At 37.4% G+C, this 23,645-nt stretch overlaps 1 protein-coding gene across 7 annotated transcripts in view; it reads left to right on the top strand.

Moving 5' to 3' along the window:
• ELF2 (E74 like ETS transcription factor 2) overlaps nt 1-23,645 on the top strand; it is a 99,295-nt gene that overhangs the window by 3,052 nt on the left and 72,598 nt on the right. For 4 of the 7 annotated variants that reach the window (XM_070386543.1, XM_070386545.1, XM_070386540.1 and 1 more), the window contains exon 2: nt 23,088-23,175. The exons of 1 other annotated variant lie outside the window; for it this stretch is intronic. The gene's annotated coding sequence lies outside the window, so the exon portion shown is untranslated. Of the gene's footprint in view, nt 1-3,367; nt 3,387-23,087; nt 23,176-23,645 lie in introns of those variants that run through there. 2 more of the 7 variants (XM_070386541.1, XM_070386542.1) reach the window with 2 other exon arrangements.

Below are 23,645 nucleotides of genomic sequence, written 5' to 3'. Positions count from 1 at the left end.
GAAAGTTTAAGTCTTTAGTGTGGACATATGGTTTCATTCTCTTGGATAGATGCCTAGGAATAGAATTTCTGGGTCATCTAACTTTTTGAGAAACTGCCAAACTGTTTTTGAAAGTGGCCTTACATTTTATATTCCTATCAGCAGTGTACAAGAGTTAAAATTTTTTCACACCTTTGCCAACACTTGTTATTGTCCTTTTTGTTATAGCCATTGTACTATGAAATGTTTAACTCTTTGTGATTTTAAATAGCATTTTTCCTAAAGATGCAAGGTGTTAAGCATTTTTTCATATGGTATTCATATATCCATTTAGGTGGAAAAAGCCATTCACGTCTTTTGCCCATTGTTGTATTATTATTGACTTGAAAGAGTTTTTAATAACATTCTGGATGCAAGTCCTTTCTTAGATACATGATTTACAAATATTTTCTCCTAGTCTGTGGCTTTTCTCTCTCTCTCTTTCTCTTCTTTTTAATTGGAGTCTTTTGAAGCACCAAAGTTTTAATTTCCCAATTTTTCTTTTGTAGATCATGCTTTTGTTGTTTTAAGAATTCTACCTCATCCAAGAGTGTAAGGATTTCTTTTTTGTTTTCTTTTAGATATTTTATAGATTTTGCTCTTAGATTTATGATCTGTTTTGAGTTAATTTTTGAGTATGGTGCGAAATAAGGGTCTAAATTCACCTGTTGTATATGGGAAGATCCCCTGGAGGAGGAAATGGCAACCCATTCCAATAGTCTTGCCTGGAGAATCCTATGGACCAGAGGAATCTGGCAGGCTGTGGTCCATAGGGTCACAAAGAGGTGGACATGACTAAAGTGACTTAGCCCGCACATAATGGGTTGTCTTAACACCATTCATTGAAAAGATTGTCATTTCTCCATTGCTTGTAAATGTAAAGATTTAATTCTGGACTTGCAACTCTGTTTTATCTGTATGTCTGTCCTTGTGCTAGTACCACTCTGTCTCTATTGCTGTGCTTTATGGTAATTTATGAAACCAAGTGGTGTAAATCCTTAAATTTTGTTATTTTTTAAAATTACGGCTATTCTGGGTTACATGTAAAATTTGAAAAATTGGTTTGTCATTGTCTGCAAAAAAATGTTTTGGAATTTTGATGGGGAATGCATTGAATCTGTAGATCAGGTTGGGATGAATTGCTGCCTTATAATATTCAATTTTTAAATACAGGAACATGAAACTTTCTTTTTATTTACTGATCTTTAATTTTTCTAAGTGATGTTTTAAAATCTTCAGTGTACAAATCTTTTACTTAAAAAAAATTGTGGTAAGAACACTTAACATGAGATCTACCCTATTGATTTAAAAAAAAATTTATTTGTTTTTGGCTGTGCTGTATTTTTGTTCTTGCTTGGACTTTTCTCCAGTTGAAGCGAGTGGGGCCTACTCTTGTTACAGTGTTCGGACTTCCCTCTTCTGTGGCCTCTCTTGTTGCCGAGGCACAAGCTGTAGGAAGCATGGGCTTCAGTAGTTTTGGTTCCTCGGCTCTAGAGCACAGACTCAATAGTTGTGGCCCATGGACTTAGTTGATCTGCAGCATGTGGGATCCTCCTGGACCAGGGATCTGGTGTTCCCCGATCAGGGTGTCTTCTGCACTGGCAGGTGGATTCTTGAATACTGAGCCACCAGGGAATCCTTTCTTTATTTTTTAAGAATACAGTATACTGTTGCTAACTGTGACAAAATGTTGTATAACAGATTTCTCTATTTGATAGAGGGTTCCTTTTTAATTCTATTTTATTCAGAGTTTTTTTTTTTTTAATCAAATTTTACTGAAGTTCAGCAAATGTGTTTTCTGCATCTCTTAACATGACAAACTGGTGCAGTTGCTCAAGCTGATCCTGGTTTTAGTACTGGAACTCCTGCTTCTTGGGAAACTCTTAGTCCCAGACAAAACAAAACGGTTGGTCACTTTAATGTCTGAGATCATCATGTGGTTTCTGTCCTTTATTCCATTAATATAGAGTTTTATATTAACTGATTTTTAACAATTAAACCAGCCTTGTATTCCTGGGGTAAATCCCACTTGATCATGGTATATAATTCTTATTATATGCTCCTGGATTTACTTTGCTAATGTTTATTGAACGTTTTTGTGTCTATACTTACGGAAGATACTGATCTGAAGTTTTCTTGTGATCTCTTTGGATTTTGTAATGTAATTATACATTTTAATCCCAGAATAAATTGAGAATTGTTCCCTCTTCTGTTTCCTATGAGTTTGTGAAGGATTGGTGGTATTACCTCCTTAAATATGTTCATAGAATTCATCAATGAAATATTCTGGGCCTAGATTTTCCTTTTTGGAAAATTCTTAAACTACTAATTCAGTTTCTTCACTGGACCTATTCAGATTTTTTTGCTAAGTTATGTGTTACTAGTTTTGGTAATTGTGTTTCTAGGGATGTGTCTGTTTCATCTAAGCTATTTAATATTTTGGGCATGTACTTTGTAATAGTTTTATGTATGCTTTTAATTTTGCAAGCCTAGGAGTGATGTCTTTGTTTCATTTCTAATTTTGGTAGCATGTTTCTTCTTTCTTTTTTACTTAGTCATTTTAGGAAAAGATTTATCAGTTTCGTTTTCAAAGAAAAAAGTTTTTCTGTTTTCTACTTCACTGATTGCCATTTTAATCTTTATAATTTCATCCCTTCTGTTTGCTTAATATTTAATTTACTTTTCTTTTTCTAGTTTCTTAAGGTACACGCTTAGGTTATTGATCTGAGATCTTATTTTCTGATACAGGCATATAAAACTATACATTTCCTTCCAAATACTCTTAGTGACCATATGTTTTTATATGCTCTGCTTTTGAAAATTTTAATTCATACTTTCTCATTTCCTTTGTGATATCTTCTTTGACCCATGGTTATTTAGAAATGTATTATTTAATTTTCAGTTATTTGGGGATTCCCTAAATTTCATTATTGTTAATTTCTAGTTTAATTTCCCTGTAGTAAGAGAACATACTTTGTATTTTTTCTCATTTTACATTTATTGAAACATCTTTATGACCTAGTAGGTAATCTATTCTGAATAATGTTCTGTGTGCACTAGAAAGGTATTCTGCTACTGTTGGGTGGAATGTTTTATAGGTATCAGGTCAAGTTGGTTTTTTGTTATGATTTTCTGTCTGCTGCTAAGTCGCTTCAGTCATGTCCGATTCTTTTCGACCCCATAGATGGCAGCCCACCAGGCTCCCCCATCCCTGGGATTCTCCAGGCAAGAACACTGGAGTGGGTTGCCATTTCCTTCTCCAATGCATGAAAGTGAAAAGTGAAAATGAAGTTGCTCAGTCGTGTCCGGCTCTTAGTGACCCCATGGACTGCAGCCTACCAGGCTCCTCCGCCCATGGGATTTTCCAGGCAAGAGTACTGGAGTGGGGTGCCATTGCCTTCTCCGATTTTCTGTCTACCTTTTCTATTAATTATTGAGAGTGAGATATTAAAACCTATTATTATTGAAGTATCTGTTTTCCCTTTCAGTTCTGTTAATTTTTGCTTCATATTTTTGGGACTGGTGTTAGATGTGATATATGGATATAATAATACACATACATACATTTTATAGTAGTATTTTATCTGGTGTTAGTGTGTGGCTACTCCAGCTCTCTTATGTTTACTGTTTGCGTTGCATATCTTTTTCTGTCTTTTTACTTTTGTTTTGAATCTAAAGTGTATCTTACAGACAACATATAGTTAAAATGCTTATTTTAAAAAATTAATGTGACCACTTCTGCCTTTTGATTGGAGAATTCATAATCTGCTCACATTTAATGTTATCATTGAGAGTCAGATTTATGCAGTTCTGCTATTTTCCATGTGTCTCATTTCTTTTTTATTTCTTTCTTTGGCCTCTACTGCCTATTCTGGAGTTAATAGTTATCTTACCGGCTATCATTTAAATTCCTTTGTTAGTTTTTTAACTGGATTTTTTAAAGTTATTTTCTTAGGTTGCTTTAGGGATTACAGTGTGTATCTTAATTTATCAGTTTGCTTCAGAATTGACTGATTTAATTATAGTAAAATACAAAAACTTTGCTCTATTTTTTTCCTGTCCTGTCAATATTGTCATACATATTAAATTTTTATGTTTTAGGAGCCCAACAATATAATTTTACAATATTTTATTTATTTTTTCAATTTTACAATATTTTAATGTAATTGTATGTTTTTAAAAATAGTCAAGAGAAGAAAACATAAAGTTTTAAAAATATTTATCACATATTTACTGTTTATGTGTTCTTTATTTCTTTTTATGTATTGATTTATGGGCTGATTATTTCCTTTCAATCTCATGGCCTTCCTTTTGGATTTCTTGTAAGGAAAGTTTGTTACTAATGAATTATCTCAGTCTTTGTTTCTTGGGCTTGTTTTTATTTTGCCTTTTTTTGAAGAGTACTTTTGCTGGATATAGAATTCTTTGCTGCATTTTTTTTTCTGTTAGCATCTTGAATACGTCATCTTCTGCTTTCTGGCCTCCATTGTTTCTGATGAGTAGTTTTTCTTTTTGTGCTTTCAAAATTTTCTGTCCTTAGTCAGCAGTTTTACAGTGATATGTCTGGGTGTGGATCTCTTTGTGTAATCCTCTTTTGGATTCAGTAAACTTAAATGTGGTGGTTAACTTTTTAAAACCATTTGGTAAGTTTTATTTATAATTTCTTCACATATTTTTTCTATTCTTCTCCTTTTTTTCTAGGACTCTCATTATGTGTATGTTGGTATGCTTCATGGTATTCTTAAATCTCTGAGGATCTGTTCATTTAAAATTTTTTTATTTTCTCTTCTTCATAATTGGTGGGCTTCCCTGGTGACTCAGATGGTAAAGAATCCACCTCGAAGGCGGGAGACCGGGGTTCGATCCCTGGGTTGGGAATATCCCCTGGAGGAGGGTATGGCAACCCACTCCAGTATCTTGCCTGGAGAATCCCTATCGACAAAGGGGCCTAGTAGTCTACAGTCCATGGGGTCGCAAAGAGTTGGTCACCACTGAGCGACTTTCACACAGCATTGTAATAGCTTCAAGTGCATTGGCTGTTTCTTCTGTCATCTCCAATCCACTTTTGAACTCTGCTAGTGAATTTAAAATTTTGGTTCTTTCTCTTTTTCCCCCCTGCACCCAGTGGCTTTTGGGATCTTAGTTCCCCCACCAGAGCCCTTGGCAGTGAAAGCTTTGTGTCCTAACTACTGGATATCCAGGGAATTTCCTCAAATTTTGGTTCTTAATATTTTTCCACTCTAGAATTGTTAATACTTTTTAACTCCAGGATTTCCATTTATTCTTTTTTAAAAAAATAATATCTGTATGTTTATTGAGATTGCCTATTTTATGAGTTGTAGTTGTCATACTTTCCTTTAATTTTTTTAAACATGTTTTTTTTGTTTGGAGATGAAATTAAATTTTAGGTAGAAGATGATATCACAGCTATGTTAAATACTAAAATGAAGGTTGTTTTATTTCTAAATTATATTCAATATTTTAATCTGTATTTCATGATATACATAAAAGTATATTACTCATAAATGCTAAATTTCATCTGATAGTTTCTTTTTAAACATAATTAGCAATTTACTTACAATACTATTGTTTACTGATAAGTAGGATCAGTGTACAATTTGAAAGACATGCTATTAATTCTGAAACCTTAGTTCATTCTCTGAACTGCTTATATAATATAAAGTCTACATGTTTATTTGTATTTCTTGCTGCTTAATTCTCTCACAGTAGGTGCTAATGGGTAGAAAAGAGCAGAAGAAGCCAAAGAGAGCAATATAATGTGTTAGAATGGTTATAAAAATATAAAAATCTGTATATGAGCCTGCACATTTAGTAGTAGAGTATTTATTCATTTTAGTTCCTTGAGAGATTATAGTAAATAAGATAAATGTAGCACTTGTTTTCATGGAACTTTATAGTCTGTTAGAGGAGACATAGGTTAAACATATTAACAAGATAATTTTAGAGAATGATAAATATAATGAACAAATAAAATAGGGTAAAGTGAAAGTCGCTCAGTTGTGTCCGACTCTTTGCTACCCCATAGACTATGCGGTCTGTGGAATTCTCCAGGGCAGAGTACTGGAGTGGGTAACCTTTCCCTTCTCCAGGAGATCTTCCCAACCCAGGGATGGAACCCAGGTCTCCCGCATTGCGGGCGAATTCTTTACCAACTGAGCCACAAGGGAAGCCCAAAATAGGGAAATGTGATCTCAAATAGAGAATGATGAGGCAGCTACATGGAAATGTGATATAATTTTGGTGGGAGGGGAGCCATGAAGAAAATGTCTCTCTGAAGAGGTGGTATTTGAAGTGAGATCTGCATGATGGGTGAGGAGGATTCAGTCTGTTCATAATCTGGAAGAGCTTTGTAGCCTAGAGAATAGAAGGTGCAGGATAAGCTTGGAGTGTTACAGGAGCAGGGCCAGTGTGGCTGGAGCTCAGCAAGCCAGTGAAAGAGAAATTAAGGGATGAATGAGATCAGAGAGGTGGGGTGGGCTTCCACTGGGTTATCTTTATAAAGACCATGTTAGAGTTTAGAGTTTTTTCTAAGTGTGGTGGGAAAACAGTGGAAAAATATTTCAGTGACTTACATTTTTAACTCAGGAGTTAATTTACAGGCTGAAGCCTGAAGCCAACTGATGCAAAGAGCCGACTCATTAGAAAAGACCCTGGCGCTGGGAAAGATTGAAGGCAGGAGGAGAACGGGATGACAGAGGATGAGATGGTTAGATGTCATCACTGACTCTATGGACTTGAGTTTTAGCCAGTTCTGGGAGTTGGTGATGGACAGGGAAGCCTGGCATGGGTTGCAAAGAGTTGGACACAACTGGGCAACTGAACTGAACTGATATGGTTTTATTCTTTTTAGCAACTTCTGAGTGTGAGTAAATTTCTGAAGGGTGTTTTATAAATGATTTTAGCTTTATAAAGGATAGAAGGGAAAGTAGCTTTTTCCCTGTTTCTTCCTTGAAATTTACTGAAAAATACAACAAAAAAAATCAATATCTGTAAAACTTTGAATTTGTAGTACAGTTGTAGCAGTGGCAAAGATTCTTGCCTAGAAATTAGAGTTCCAGGTGCAATGGAGAAGACGATATTTAGTCAAGTTAAAATAAGCACGCATTTGTTCATAAGTAGTTCAGGCCTCAGAGTGAGAGACTGGGTGCACTTTTCTCCCTAACTACTTCTGCAGGGCCCTTTTTATTTAATATCATGAGAAAGTTTATATTTTGGTTCCAGGTATAATACATATGGTCAAATCTTAATTAAGATCGAAAGCCTATGCCTGAAAAGCTTTGTTTGTTACTAATACAGAGTTGCAGGCCAAAGCTGCTTTCTAAAAGAAAAAAAGCTCAACCCTAGAGAGAGCAAAGGAGAAAGAACTTCTCATGCTGTCAGTTTCTCCCTAAGGCCTGCAGGACTTAATATGAGAGAATTTGTGAGTTAAATAATTAATTCCCTCCTTGCCCCACTCCCCCTTTTTTGGGGGGAAAAGGGAGAAACATGTATGGTTATATAGATGTGATATATATAATTCCCATTTACCATATTTGAACCTTTCTGATTAGCCTATGTTATGAGCCAATAAGTAAGTAGGTAGAGAAATCTCCCAGGGTGGGGTGGGAGAGGTTCTTTGTGATTCTTTCACAGTTTTAATGTTAAAAACAGTTGTATAATCATGAGGCAGAAAAACTTAAAGAGCATAGACTCTGGATCCAGACTGCTTAGGTTGAAATTCTGACTCTCCATTTGTTTGTTGTTTGACCTTGAATAAGTTCCTTTAAAAAAAAAAAACAAACTCCTGGTGCTTCAGTTTCCCCAGATGTAAAATGGGGAATTATACTTGTTTTGTAGGATTGTGTGGATTTACTGGATGAATACATATAGCAAGTTTAGAATAATGCTGGCATGGAGTAAGTGCTCTATAAATGTTAACTACTATTATCCCTTCGTTGTTTGGAAGAAGAAAAAATACTCTTAAGCTAGGCTGGTTATTGACTTTCCTTTAGGATAAATTCACACTAATGAATTCATATCCTGTTGAATCAGAATATTAAAAAGGTTGTTGTAAAGAGCAGTTCTTTGCTTCCTTTTAAATCACAAAAGTGAAGAAGTTGGCAGAGGCTTTAGAATGATCTATACTAGGGTCTCTCCTTCAAAAAGAAAAATTTTCCCAGTTTGCTTTGCTGAATAGAGCCTAAGTAGATTTGAGGTTTCTTCTTGACTGGGAATCTGCCATACATTCAGATCACCGCTAGCTTCAGCTTCCCATAAAGCAGTTGCTTGACTACCTTAATCCAGTTGAAACAAGTCTTTTAAGTATCTCCTTTTGGATGTGCAAGAGCTAGAGTGACCAGGCTTAAGACTTTTTAAACATCTGCCCAGTGGTCATGGGATAAGCCAGTGACCTTCTTTTTTTCTTAAATTTTGCTGTGCCAGGTCTTAGTTGCAGCACACGGGCAGGATCTTCGATCTTCGTTGTGGTGTGTGGGATCTTGTTCCCTGACCAGGGATCCAACCCTAGCCTCCTGGTTTGGGAGCATGGAGTCTTGGCCACTGGACCACCAGGGAAGTCCCACGCCAGTGACTTTTGATTGTTACTTTTTCCCTAACCAAGCATCCAAGTACATATTCTTTTATCTGGTTCTTGCTTGATTTGGAAATGTCCTTATTCATAGAATGTATGTGGCTGAACATTTATTTCCACCATTATAGTATTTCTTACAGATAGTTTGTGGGGTAAGAATGGAAATGAATGTTCATTTAAGTTTAGGGTTACTGATTAATGATCAAATCTTTGGGGACTTCCCTAGCAGTCCAGTACTTAAGGCTCCACCCTTCTACTCCTGGGGACTCAGGTTCCATGCATACCTCTTGGTGCAGCCGGAAAAAAAAATCAGACCTTTGTTGCTTATCTGCATCCTCAAGATAGGTTGGATTCTAAGATGTGCTTAATGTGATCAATTCCTCCTTTATTATGCTTATTTCCTTATTACTGTCCTGGAATTTAAGCATATGTGAAATTGTAGTAGAGATTAGGAGGAAAGAATATTAAAGGAGTATAGCTAGGCAGCAGTATCAATTTTGGCTCCAGTGGTAACTGTGGGCAGCCAAGTCATTTTGATTTTGTCTTGCTGTTTCTTTGCTCATCAGTTCTTTAAATAACTCTAATGTTTGATTATTTGGAGTATTTTTAGATGATAATTCCCTCCTAGATTTTCACCATCCTAAAATAAATTGAACAAACCAACATTTGTTACATTATGCCCAGAAACCTGGCCATTGTAGTTCTTTGGTTGATGAAGAAACCAACTGAAACATGCCTGGCAAGCAAAGCGTCAAAATACCTTGAACAGAACTTGGATGATGTCACAAATTATCTAAGTTCACTTCTTATCTGTGTGTGATTCTGTGTCTTTTTCTGTGTGTCAAAACTGAGGGCCATGAGTAAATGTGGATTTTAAGATATTGTTATCCCTGGTACAGGACTCTTGAAATGCAGAATTGTTTTTATGCTTGGCTAGTTATCATACTTGATTTTCCAGTTAGCCTCTTCAATCTATTTCTTCTTCTATAAAATGAGCTCTAAGATCTCTTTCAGTAATTTAATTCAGTTTCTTTTGTCTTGTCAATTTCTGGCATCCAATTTATAATATCTAGATGACTCACCTTGCCCTAAAGTAAGTACCATGACAATGACCTCTTGCTGCCCAGATAATTTCCAGCCCTGACTTATGGGCCCAAATATTTGTAAACTATATACTTCTTACACTTAGTTCCATTTTCAGAAGGGGATTCTTCTTTCCTTAAAATATTCATTAGTTTACTTTTTATCCCTTTAAAATGTTGTACTGATTTTTGTTTTAACAAATAACACTGAACATCTCAGTTTGGCATGAGGAGCAGTTAGGTTTTAGGTATAATCATCTATTCTGATACTGCTTTATTCTTAATATGAAGCTTTGGCAGTATGATACAACTCTGATTAATGCTGTCAAAGAGATAGTAATAAGGTCACATTCATTCAGTATTCATAGTGTGCCAGGTACTTTATATAAAGGCTTAAAAGAACTGAACACACTGACTTCCTAGGATTGTTTCACCATCTTTTTATGGATGAGAATATTGAAATTTAAAGAGACAAATAACTGTCCAAGGTCACATAGAGGTGAGGCCAACAGTCTACAGATTCTTACTGAGTACCTACTGTATTCTGGGAATACAGTGGCCAACAGGCTCTTAAGTTGCACATGCTCTTAAACATAAAGAATTCTGTTAAAATAGTCGTCATTAATATGCGGATAAGTATACCTATTTCATATAGTTATAAGAATGAGAAGACAATGCATAAAAATGCATGATTTCATAACAAAGAAATAAAAAAATAGATATTGATACTATTGAGCCTGTCATTATATTAGCATTATAAACTACATATATAATTCCCATCAGACTTGGTAGATAATTAAAAAAATAGAACAATGAAATATGAATCAAAACTATTTTAGGAATTGAGTTCCAAATTTAAAAGGATTAATTTTACCAATAAAATGGCTAAGAACAGTTAAGGGTTTTTTGGGGGGGAACTAGTTGTGAGTTAAACTGTATATAAGTTTAGATTATCAAGCTGTAGTTTTTCTTATTATGATGATAATGTTAATACTGTATAAGAATGTCTCTTTAATGGGTTAAATTCAAATTTGTAGCATTGTCCTCTCCTTTTAAAGTCTAGTTTACTGATATTTAATTACAAGTAGTGAAATTTATCCTTATATTTCCATGATTTTGACAAATTCAATTTATATCATTATGCAGTCACCACCACAGTCAAGATGTGAACAGTGCTATCACCCCCAAAAGTTCCTTGTGCCCTTTAAGATCAACTCCTTCCCACTGATCTGTTTTCTGTTCCTATAGGACCTTTTCTTTAAATGAAATTGCCCTTCCTCTTACTGACCTGTTAGGCTGTTTAGATATAGTTGCTGCACTAGCAAGTAAGATATCTGTGACACTCTGCTGCTACAACTTTGTTACAAATTAGGGATTGCATTAAGAAGTAACTAAATCAGGAAAAAGTGACACAGCCTGTTGGAAAATTGGAAACAAGTTTGTCAATGGTTTAGTATTAATAAATGTTATTTAGTTTACCCAATATATTTGCTGCTGCTGCTACTGCTGCTAAGTCGCTTCAGTCGTGTCCGACTCTGTGCGGCCCTGTAGATGGCAGCCCACCAGGCTCCCCTGTCCCTGGGATTCTCCAGGCAAGAACACTGGAGTGGGTTGCCATTTCCCTCTCCAATGCATGAAAGGGAAAAGTGAAAGTGAAGTCGCTCAGTCGTGTCCGACCCTTAGCGACCCCATGGACTGCAACCCACCAGGCTCCTCCATCCATGGGATTTTCCAGGCAAGAGTACTGGAGTGGGGTGCCATTGCCTTCTCCACCCAATATATTTAAAAGGAATCAATTCACGTGAATGGACTTCACATTTTAGCTGTTGTCATTATTATTCAGTTACTCAGTCGTGTCTGACTCTGTGCCCCATGAAGTGCAGCATGCCAGCCTTCCCTGTCCTTCACCATCTCCTGGAGTTTGCTCAAACTCATATCCATTGAGTCACTAATGCCATCCAACCATCTTATCCTTTCTCACTCCCTTCTCCTCCTACACTGTAGATGTGAAACTAATAAAATCAGTTTTAAACCTCTCCTTTGACCAACCTCAGTTGTACAAGATTCAGTTCGTTTGCTCAGTCTTGTCTGACTCTTTGCAGCCCCGTGGACTGCAGCACGCCAGGCCTCCCTGTCCATCACCAACTCCTGGAACTTACTTACTCAAACTCAAGTCCATTGAGTCAGTGATGGCATCCAACCATCTCATCCTCCAAATGTTGGAGCTTTAGCTTCAGCATCAGTCCTTCTAATGAATATTCAGGACTGATTTCCTTTATGATTAACTGCTTTGATCTCCTTGCAGTCCAAGGGACTCTCAAGAGTCTTCTCCAACACTGCGGTCCAAACCATCAATTCTTCGGTGCTCAGCTTTCTTTATAGTCCAGCTCTCACATCCATACATGACTACTGGAAAAACTACAGCTTAGATGGACCTTTGTTGGCAAAGTAACGTCTCTGCTTTTTAATGAGCTGTCTAGGTTGGTCATAGCTTTTCTTCCAAGGAGCAAGCGTCTTTTAATTTCATGGCTGCAGTCACCATCTGCAGTGATTTTGGAGCCCAAGAAAATAAAGTCTGTCACTGTTTCCATTGTTTCCCCATCTATTTGCCATGAAGTAATGGGACCAGATGCCATGATCTTAGTTTTTTGAATGCTGAGTTTTAAGCCAGCTTTTTCATTCTCCTCTTTCACTTTCATCAAGAGGCTCTTCAGTGGTGTCATCTGCATATCTGAGATTATTGATATTTCTCCTGAAATCTTGATTGCAGCTTGTGCTTTATCAGTTTGTCCACAATTAGATAAATCATCCGTGATTCATGACACAGAATGATTTACCCAGTCATTGTTGTTTATTGTGATCACACATGAGTCCATCATTCAGATGAGAACTAGAACTTTTTTTTTTTCTTTTTGGTCACACTGGTGTGGGTAGCTGTTCCCTTCTCCAAGGAATATTCCCAACCCAGAGATCGAACCTTGCAGGAGAGATCTTAGTTCCCTGACCAGAAATTGAATTTGAGCCCCAGTAGTGAACAAAGCTAGTAGAGGTGATGGAATTCCAGTTGAGCTATTTCAAATCCTGAAAGATGATGCTGTGACAGTGCTGCACTCAATATGCCAGCAAATTTGGAAAACTCAGCAGTGGCCACAGGACTGGCAAAGGTCAGTTTTCATTCCAATCCCAAAGAAAGGCAATACCAAAGAACGCTCAAAGTACCGCACAATTGCACTCATCTCACACGTTAGTAAAGTAATGCTCAAAATTCTCCAAGCCAGGCTTCAGCAATATGTGAACCGTGAACTTCCTGATGTGCAAGCTGGTTTTAGAAAAGACAGAGGAACCAGAGATCAAATTGCCAACATCCGCAGGATGGTGGAAAAAGCAAGAGGGTTCCAGAAAAACATCTATTTCTGCTTTCTTGACTATGCCAAAGCCTTTGACTGTGTGGATCACAATAAACTGTGGAAAATTCTGAAAGAGATGGGAATACCAGACCACCTGATCTGCCTCTTGAGAAATCTGTATGCAGGTCAGGAAGCAACAGTTAGAACTGGACATGGAACAACAGACTGGTTCCAAATAGGAAAAGGAGTTCGTCAAGGCTGTATATTGTCACCCTGTTTATTTAACTTATATGCAGAGTACATAATGAGAAACGCTGGACTGGAAGAAACACAAGCTGGAATCAAGATTGCCGGGAGAAATATCAATAATCTCAGATATGCAGATGACACCACCCTTATGACAGAAAGTGAAGAGGAACTAAAAAGCCTCTTGATGAAAGTGAAAGAGGAGAGTGAAATAGTTGGCTTAAAGCTCAACATTCAGAAAACGAAGATCATGGCATCCGGTCCCATCACTTCATGGGAAATAGATGGGGAAACAGTGGAAACAGTGTCAGACTTTCTTTTTTGGGGCTCCAAAATCACTGCAGATGGTGACTGCAGCCATGAAATTAAAAGACACTTACTCCTTGGAAGGAAAGTTATGACCAACCTAGATAGCATATTCAAAAGCAGAGACATTACTTTGCCAACTAAGGTTCGTCTAGTCAAGGCTATGGTTTTTCCTGTGGTCATGTATGGATGTGAGAGTTGGACTGTGAAGAAGGCTGAGCGCCGAAGAATTAATGCTTTTGAACTGTGGTGTTGGAGAAGACTCTTGAGAGTCCCTTGGACTGCAAGGAGATCCAACCAGTCCATTCTGAATGAGATCAGCCCTAGGATTTCTTTGGAAGGAATGATGCTAAAGCTGAAACTCCAGTACTTTGTCCACCTGATGCGAACAGTTGACTCATTGGAAAAGACTCTGATGCTGGGAGGGATTGGGGGCGGGAGGAGAAGGGGACGACAGAGGATGAGATAGATGGCTGGAAGGCATCACTGACTTGATGGACGTGAGTCTGAGTGAACTCCGGGAGTTGGTGATGGACAGGGAGGCCTGGCGTGCTGCGATTCATGGGGTTGCAAAGAGTCGGACACGACTGAGCGACTGAACTGAACTGAGTGAATCCCAAATTCTAACCACCGGGACTGCCAGGGAATGCCTGAGAATTAGAACCTTGACAAGAATTTACATCACATTTATCTGTGTGTGCCTTAATATATTTAAAAGTCTTTAATAGATTTTGGTTGTGTATATTTCTTATTAGTAGGAGTTCTCCTTTTCCCCCCTTTTTGGACGGAGGGGAATTACTTTACCTAGTCTCTTGTCTTTCAGTTTTGTTTTTGGATTCTGTTAAGAATTTAAAAAAAAATTTGTGTAGTCACGTTTAGTAATTCTTTATTTCTTGCTTTCCATGTATTTAGTAATTTTTCCTTAACTGTGAATTCATGAAGATATTCTCTATTTCCTTCTAATTTGAAAAAATTTATGTATTTAGGTCTTTAGTATACCTGTAATTTATTTTGTGAGTGGTGAGAGGTGGTAATTTAATTTTTGTCTTGTATGGATAATCACTTGTCCCAGCATCATTTAATAGTCTTTTTTTTTTCCCATTGATTTTAACACTGCCTCTTTGTACATTGTTTCCAATATGCATGTGTGTTTTTCTGACCTCTGTATTCTGTTACATTATTATATTTGGTTATGTCTACACCACTACTTACTGTCTGATTACTAGACTAGACTAGGTAGGACAGTTCTTTTCCAGGGGCTTTGTTCACTTTTGCCAGTTTCTCTTGTGTATACTTTCCCCCTCTTAACTATCTTTGCAAGTTTTTTGTGAAACCCTCTTGGGAATTTTGACTGGAAATATATTGAATTTGTTGGGCTTCCCTGGTAGCTCAGCTGGTAAAGAATCCGCCTGCAATGCAGGAGATCCTGGTTCGATTTGTGGGTTTGGAAGATCCGCTGGAAGGAATAGACTACCCACTCCAGGATTCTTGGGCTTTCCTGGTGGCTCAGATGGTAAAGAACCTGCCTGTAATGGAGGAGACCTGGGTTTGACCTCTGGGTTGGAAACATCCACTGGAGAAGGGAACAGCTACCCACTCCAGTATTCTGGCCTGGAGAATTCCATGGACTGTATAGTCCATGGGGTCGCAAAGAGTCAGACATGATGGAGCGACTTTTACATATTTGAATTTGTTAGATGAATTTGTTGAGCATTGATATCTTTAAGATATTGAGCTTACCTATCCAACACTGCCAGAGAATTCCCAAGACTTCTTTAATCTCTTTCAATAGATTTGTTTATTTTCTCCATAGAGGTCTTTGTTAGGTTGAGTCTTAGATATCTTTGTGCAGCTGGTGGGATTTTAGTTCCTGGACCAGAGATTGAACCCAGGATGTGGCAGTGAAAGTGCTGATTCCTAACTGCTGAAATTCCATAACTGCCAGTGAATTCCTAAGTCTTAAGTATCTTATATTTTTGTAGTTATTGTAAATTATATCCTTTTTAAAAACACTTGCTGTTTGTTGCTGGTATATAGAAAAGACACTTGATTTTTATATATTGATTTGTATCCACACAAATTGCAAACCCTCTTCTAATATCAAAAGGTTCTTTTGGATTTTCTACAGTATGTAGAGAGTTTTATCATTTATAAACAATGATAGCTTCATTTCCTCCTTTCCATTTCTTACGCCTTTTAATTTTTCCTTATCAAACTCTTCTGGTCAGGATTGCTAGTATGGTTTTGAAGTGGCAATTGTAGGTATGTTTGTTCTGTTCCCAGTATTGGGGGAAAGTTTTAAATATTTTGCCATTGCGTCTTGGCAGCTTTTTTCTTTTAATTATAAAATTTTATCAAGTGATCTTTATTGTATCTACCAAGATGATGTATTAATTATTACTACACAACAGATTACCTGCAACATGTGTTGATTGGGATGTGGAGAAATTAGAACCGTCATATGTACTGATGAGAATGTGAAATGATGTCATTTGGCATTTTCTCAAAATGTTAAGCATAAAGTTACTATGTGTTCCAGCAGTTCCACTCCTGGGTATACACCAAGAGAAAAGAAAACATGTCTACACAAAAACTTGTACATGAATTTTTATAGCAGCATTATTTTATAATAGTTAAAAAGTAGAAACAATTTTATACCAATTGATGAATGGCTAGAGAAAATGTGATATATCTGTGCAATGGAATCTTATTCAGCAATAAAAGAATTGAAATAATAATACATGTTACAAATAGATGAATACTGAAAGCATAGTAAGTGAAAAAGTCAGTCACAAAAGTTCACATATTTAAAATCCTATTTATATGAAGTGGCCAGAAAAAGCAAATCTCTAGAGAGAAAAGTAGGTTAGTCTTGCCAAGGACTAGGGGTTGGGGAAGGATAGGGAGGGACTGCTAATGGACATGAGGTTTTTTTTGAGAGGGAGTGCTAAAGATTTTCTAAAATTAGATTGTGGTAATGATTGCACCACTTCATTAATGTACTATAAACTTTTGAGTTATATGCTGTAAGTTGGTGAACTGTATGATATGTAGGTGTTAGTGTTAGTCACTCAGTCGTGTCTTACTCTTTGCAACCCCATGGACTGTAGCCCACCAGGCTCCTCTGTCCATAGAATTCTCCAGGCAAGAATACTGGAGTGGATAGCCATTCCCTTTTCCAGGAGATCTTCCTGACCCAGGGATTGAACCTGAGTCTCATGCATTGCAGGCAGATTCTTTACCCTCTGAGCCATCAGAAAGCCCATGATATGTGAGTTATATCTCAATAAAACTTTTTCAAAAGGTAAGTACATATGTAGTTTTGTTAGATATTACCAAATTTCCCTCCCAAAGTGTGCCAATTTGCATTCCCATACATTTACAGTGTATAAATGTACAGTTTTACCAACAGATTATTGTTACACTTTTTAATTTTTACCAATCTGATAGATGAGAGAAATGGTATTTCAATTTTTAAAAAATTTGCATTTTTCTGTGAGTGAATTTGAACATCTTATGTTTAAGGGCTGCTTTTATATCTGGTTTTGTGAATTGTGTGTTTTTCATATTTCTCTCTTTTTTTTTGGTCCTTAATTCTCTATTTTGTTGTTGTTCAGTCATTAAGTTGTGTCCGACTCTTTGCGACCCCATGGACTGCAGCATTCCGGGCTTCCCTGTCCTTCACCATTCAACCATCTCATCCTCTGTCACCCCCCTCTTGCCTTTAGTTTTTCCCAGCATCAGAGTCTTTTCCAGTGAGTCAGCTTTTTGCATCTGGTAGCCAAATTATTGGAGCTTCAGCTTCAGTATCAGTCCTTCCAGTGAATATTCAGGGTTGATTTCCTTTAGGATTGACTGGTTTGATCTCCTTGCTGTCCAGGGGACTTTCAAGAGTCTTCATCAGCACCACAGTTTGAAAGCATCAATTCTTTGATGCTTAGCCTTCTTTATATAGTCCAACTCTTACATCCATACATGACTCCTGGAAAAACCATAGCTTTGACTATATGGACCCTTTTTAATATACTGTCTAGATAATGCCAGCTTTTCTTCCAAGGACTAAGCTTTTAGTTTCATGAAAGCAGTTACTGTCCGCAGTGATTTGGAGCCAAGAAAAATAGTCTGTCACTGTTTCCATATTTTCCCCATCTATTTGCCATGAAGTAATAGGACCAGATGCCATGATCTTAGTTTTTTGAATGTTGAGTTTTAAACCAGCTTTTTCATTCTCCTCTTTCACCCTCATCAAGAAGCTCTTTAGTTTCTCTTTGCTTTCTGCCATTAGAGTGGTATCATCTGCATATCTGAAAAAGTGAAAGTGTAAGTCACTCATTCGTGTCGACTCTTTGCGACCCCATTGACTATATACAGTCCATGGAATTCTCCAGGCCAGAATACTGGAGTGGGTAGCCTTTCCCTTCTCCAGGGTATCTTCCCAATATAGGGATCGAACCCAGGTCTCCTGCATTTCAGGCAGATTAATATCTGAGGTTGTTGATAAAAAAATTCTCTCTTTTAGTAGTCTTTTGTGATATAGTATCCTATTTCCAATATAATAGATTGAATTTTCATTGTTGTTGTACTTTATATAAATAAAATCATACACATAAACTGTTTTGGGGGGAGAATGTGATCTGTATTCTAAGCAACTCAATTATAGTCTGAGGTGAATTTTTTCTGAGTGATACTTAAGTTTGCTATCATTTCTCAGAGTTTTTTTAATCTGGAGAGTTCAGTTAGTATTCATTATTCAAAGATGTTTCTCTTATTGTTATGCCAACTTCCACCCCTTCTTCTAGTTCCAAGCCAAATGGTGACTCTCTAATGAATTCTCTCTTGAATCTTCCCACCCCCCAGGGCTGATTGGGTGTTCCTTTTTTAAATATTTCCACTGTACTTTGTAGTTTCCTTGCATTTACATTAATGTAATTGCTTTAAGTGTTTCTCCTTACCATATTCTAATCTGTTTGAAGGGTGAGTCCTAGCTTTCTATTTTTGTGTTCCTGGCATAGTGCTGTATTTGGTATATAGTTAAGTGCTTAATAAATGTTACTGAAAGAACTGGTATGGTAGAGAGAAGAAAGAGGTGATTTTATTATAGGGGAAACGTTGTCCTTGGGGGACAGGTAGAATTTGAATAACCAAAGAAGAGGGCATTCCTGGTGAGAGAAGGGAACCAGCAAAAGGATAGGGACAGGAGTGAGCTTGGTCTGTGTAGTGAACAGTGAAGATATTTGTCTTATTGGGACATGTTTGTTTATCCTTGTATTCACCACATCTTTACTGTGTATCTGCTGTATGAAACCCCTGGTTTAGTTGGTATAAATCACAAATTTTTAAAACCTGGATACACAGGTGTTTAAACTTGGTGCTTTGAGAAAATAGTAAGAAGATATTAAGATGGTAGAGAAGCCCTCTGAAGAAGGGCGTTAAGTGTTGGGCTTGATATGGTTCATCGGAGGTGGTAAGTGGATGATCTGCTGGAAACTGTTATTTTCCTGATGTTTTTCTGAGGAAGGTATATAATGTGGATTGGGGGGAGAGAATTACAGAGAATATTGATCCCTTTGGTGATGCAGGTACTTTCAAGCTGAGACCTGTTAAGACAGCTAGGAATTGGCCAAATGGGCAAACAGAGGAAGGATGTCAAGAGAGAAGAATAGAGAGCTGTAAACAACTGTGGCATTAAACAACCACAATGGAGGGGGTAAAAAGGGAAGAGGAGGCTGGACAAGGGAGCATGGATTAGGTTTGTGACTTCCATCCCTGAGCATATCAGAATGAACATTTCATAACTTCTGAAAAAGAGACTTAGACCCCTTACTTGTTCTTACTAAATCAGTATGCTTGCAAAGATTGAAATTTCATCGTGTAGGTGATGATGAACTGTTGAAGAATTTTGAGAGGGGCTTGACATTACTCAGTCTTGGTTTACCCTGCCCGTGCAGTTAGATGGACTGGAAAGGAGGGGAGATTAGAGGCCAAGAGGCAAATTCTGAGGCTCTTACAACTTCAAAAAGATGATAAGAACCTCAGCTAGGGCAGATCTTATGAGATTATAGAGAAGAGTCAAGAGTGAAAGAAGATGATAATGATGATGGAAAAAGAAGCCACAGATGCCTTTAGCCTCTGTTTATTAGGCAACTTGTGTAGGCGATGGTGTGGTTTACAGAGCTAAGCACAGTAGGAGAGGTCATACTTTGGGGGAGGTAGCAGAGAAAAAATTTAGTTTGGGACATATTGGGTTTCTCTCACATTTTTATTCATCCCACTTAATGGCTAATCCAAGTGCTCTGATTGGTTTCTCTGGAGTCATTCTTGACTCTTCTCTTGCATTCACACCCCATATCCAGTTTGCTATCCAATTTTGCTTCTTTTATCTACAAAAATTTCTGAAAGCTCGCTGTCGACTCACTACCACTCGGCCCTCACCACTGTCGCTTCCCACCTGATTATGATATTGGCTTCTGCACTGATGTCTGCTTCCGCCTTGTTCTCCTGCCTGCTCTCAGTCCAGCATCTGGTGAGTGATCCTTTTAATAATCAGGGCGTCTCTCTGCATAAAATCCTCCTTCTCCCTGGATAAAAGTTGGAGTCCTCAGAGAGGGTTTCCCTTTTCCCACCATCCCTTTCTCTTTCCTCTCTGTCATCATCTTCTGTCTTCCTTTTACTCACTTCACTCCAGCTCTCTTGTTGATATTTGAACTACTCAGGCTTATTCCCTCTTTAAGATCTTGAATTTTCCCTTTCCTTTCACTGGGGAGCTGCCCTGACTTCTGCCAGTCATTGGCACAGCTCATTCCTACTTCCTGAGTTTTCACTCATGTGTCACTTTTTCAGTGAAATCTTCCTTGATCACCCAGTTTGAAATTGCAACCCTCTTCCTTGCTGAATATTCTCTCCCTTTGGCTCATTTGTCTCCTTAGCCTTTATCACCATCTGCACATGTGTAATACATATTTTGCTTATTTTCTTCTCTCCACACTGGAATTTAAGATGCTTAAGAATAAAGACTTGTGCTTTAAAAAAAGTATATTAATTTTTTATTGTGTTGGGTCTTCGTTGCTGCACAGGTTTTTCTCTGGTTGCAGCAAGTGGGGGCTACTCCCTTAGTTGTGTGTGGGTCTCTCATTGTGGTGGCTCCCTTGTTGCAAAGTGCAGGCTCTAGGGGGCTGCAGTAGTTGCAGCATGTGAACTCAGTAGTTGCGACTCCCAGGGCTCCAGGGCACAGCTTCAGTAGTTGCGGCCCACAGACTTAGCTCTGTGGCTTGTGGGATCTTCCTGGATCAGGAATTGAACCCTTGTCTCCTGCATTGACAGGTGGATTCTTTACCACTCAGCTACCAGGGAAGCCCAGGACTTTTGCTTTATTCACCACTGTAACTCTAACTGAAAACTACTAGTACATAAAAGGCGCTCAATTAATATTTATTGATTGGTTGAATTAATTAACGTAGTCCTTGGGATATCCTGGAATCGATGCTTGCTGTTTAAGTTTGCAGGGAAGTATAGGCAAGAAAATATCTAGTAGACAAACTGGCACCCATAAAATGGTTTAGACTGGAAGAGAGATTTGAGTGAAGCCAGGGCAGTGTCTAGGATAGTTTAGAGAGAGTGTGAAGATCTGAAGAGGACTAGGGAGGGATGGCGTCCTGGAAATACCTGCCAGGACTGACTAGAGAGTTACTCTCTCCTTAGAGTTATCCAGGCGGGAACCCTAGTCTGGGCCTTGTGCTTTAGAGGTCCTCATCTGGCCTTTTTCCAGCTATACCGCTCCTGATAGGATGAAGATTTTGAGGGACTAGTCCATCTGGAACCCGTATCTAGATCAAGCTAAGAGTATTTGTATCCTCAAATTCCCTGTCCACGTGGTCCTTCACAGGTCTCTTCCCTGGTTCTCTCCTCTTAGACTGTACCACATGTATGTATCCCTGGCCTAAGGGATGGCCAAGTGGCAGCTGTTTGCAGGCATGTAGGCAGAGGTTAGACATGTTGCTGGGATGTCCACATGTATATATATGAGGCTCCTTGTAGTATGGAGTGGAACCGAAGATGGGATGAGCAAAAGGCAGGCTGCAGGGCAGTGGGGAATATGGTCTTCGCATTCCCTATCCCCTCCCCCCAGTTGATGTTGAGTCTGAGAATGCCAAATCAGAACTCAGCCTTTTAAGTTTTTATAAAAGTATATATGTCAAGATAGTGGGATAGAATAAAATTTACTAGCTTGTTAGTTTGGTTTATAGCTTTAAAATATTTAGGCATATGGTATATGGGCTTACATTTGTACTCTTAAAGCTCCTTGAAAACTAGGGGTGGGCCTGCAACAGGAAATTGAAAAAGAGTATCTGGAGAGGGAGAAGATAAGATAGTTTCAAGGAGGGAATGAACAACAGTGTCAGATGTTTCAGAGACATTAAATCCTATGAAGACAGAAACGTATCCTTTGGATTTGATAACCAGAATTTAATAAAATTTCACTTGGTGGTGATGGATACTAAACTTCTGTAGAAGGAACACCTGAGAAATCAGAAAGTGGAGGCACAATTTAAATGATTTTTTTTTTTTTAAGTAGAACTGTATCTGAGAAAGGAAGGGACTAGAGGGCTATGCAGGGTCGTGGAGGAGTCATGTTTACAATGAAAGGGTCTTGACTGTCCTGGCGGTCCAGTGGTTAAGACTCCATGCTTTTACTACAGGGGCGTGGGTTAGATTCCTGGTCAGGGAACTAGGATCCTACATGTTGTGTGGCATGGCCAAGAAATTTTAAAAAAAAAAAAAAAAAAATGAGAGAGTCTTATAAATATTTGGATGTTGAGGAAAAGAACCCAGTGTTAAGAAAGAGAAAAATAAGGAAAAAGAAGGAATAATTGATGGAACAAGGCCTAAGATCCAGTGCATCGGTCAGTAGATCAGCTTTAGAAAGCAGAAGGGCTATTTGAGGAGGCTTGGAGTGTTTGGATTTTGTGTGAATGCTAACTTTTGAAGAGTGAGCAAAAAAGTGAATGGCAGGAAAGTTTAACATGCAATAATATATTAATGTTGTTCAATAGTAGTTTTCTGGGTTAGTCTTTTTTTTTAATTTAAAAATTTGTTTAAGTTTAAATTAATTGTTGTTTTTTTTTTTTTTATTGAAATTAGTCTTTTTAAACTTGATTTAATACTCCTGGAGTTCTGAAGTTATACTTGCAGCCATGGGTTAAAATCCTCCTATTGGCTGATTGAAATATAGCCCATAATGTGGGGTATAGGCTATGTATGTGGGAATCTGTTGTTGTTCAATAATTGTCATTTAGTGATGACTTAAAACTTTAAGTCTGATAAAAAACTTTTGATTCTTCAGTAGCTTAGAAGTAATTTATTATGTTCATTATAAAATATGTGCCATCAGGCTTGGAGATGATTTGTTGTAGTATAAGTACATATTGTCTGAATCACATCTATTTTGAGTAAAATATTTTTAATAGAGTTATATTAATACTGTTTTTTTCCCCCCACTAGTAGTTCCAGGGAACTGCTGTTTTATATTCTAACTCTTGCCAAATTGTGAAACTAGTGAAGGATGCTTAGACTACTTAACATTCAAATTGTAAGTAAAATTTATTTCTGCTTTTATTATCTGTATGATTAGAAAACAGAAATTGAAAATAATTGTTACCTTATGTGATAATAGTGAGATTCAGTGTGATGGGATTGAGGATTTTTCTTAGTTTTTATTCCTAAGATACAAATATTTCCTATCCTATTTTCTGTTGATAAGATCAAGAAGAAGACTAATAATACTGAATAGGTCTTAGGTAGTGAGGTGAAATTTCTGCTTTTTTTCAGGAATTTTCTATTTGTTATAGAAGTTTATGGAAATTCTTTATTATTTTATTTTCATATTTAATATAGGACATGTTATTAATGGAATGATTAATTAGAAATAATTATTTTCTCTTTAAATATGCTTAGTTTTTCTGTACTCTTAAATTTTTGTGTGAAAAATTCTATTAAAAAGCCCTGTGATTTCTTTGTGAAATATTTAATGTACACAAAAATAAAATAAAACGTAACTTT

The sequence above is a fragment of the Bos mutus genome, chromosome 17 (assembly GCF_027580195.1).
Source record: "Bos mutus isolate GX-2022 chromosome 17, NWIPB_WYAK_1.1, whole genome shotgun sequence".
In the NCBI taxonomy this organism is placed as follows: domain Eukaryota; kingdom Metazoa; phylum Chordata; class Mammalia; order Artiodactyla; family Bovidae; genus Bos; species Bos mutus.
The sequence above is the reverse complement of the archived record's forward strand: the minus strand, read 5'-3'. Positions and strand labels throughout refer to the sequence as shown.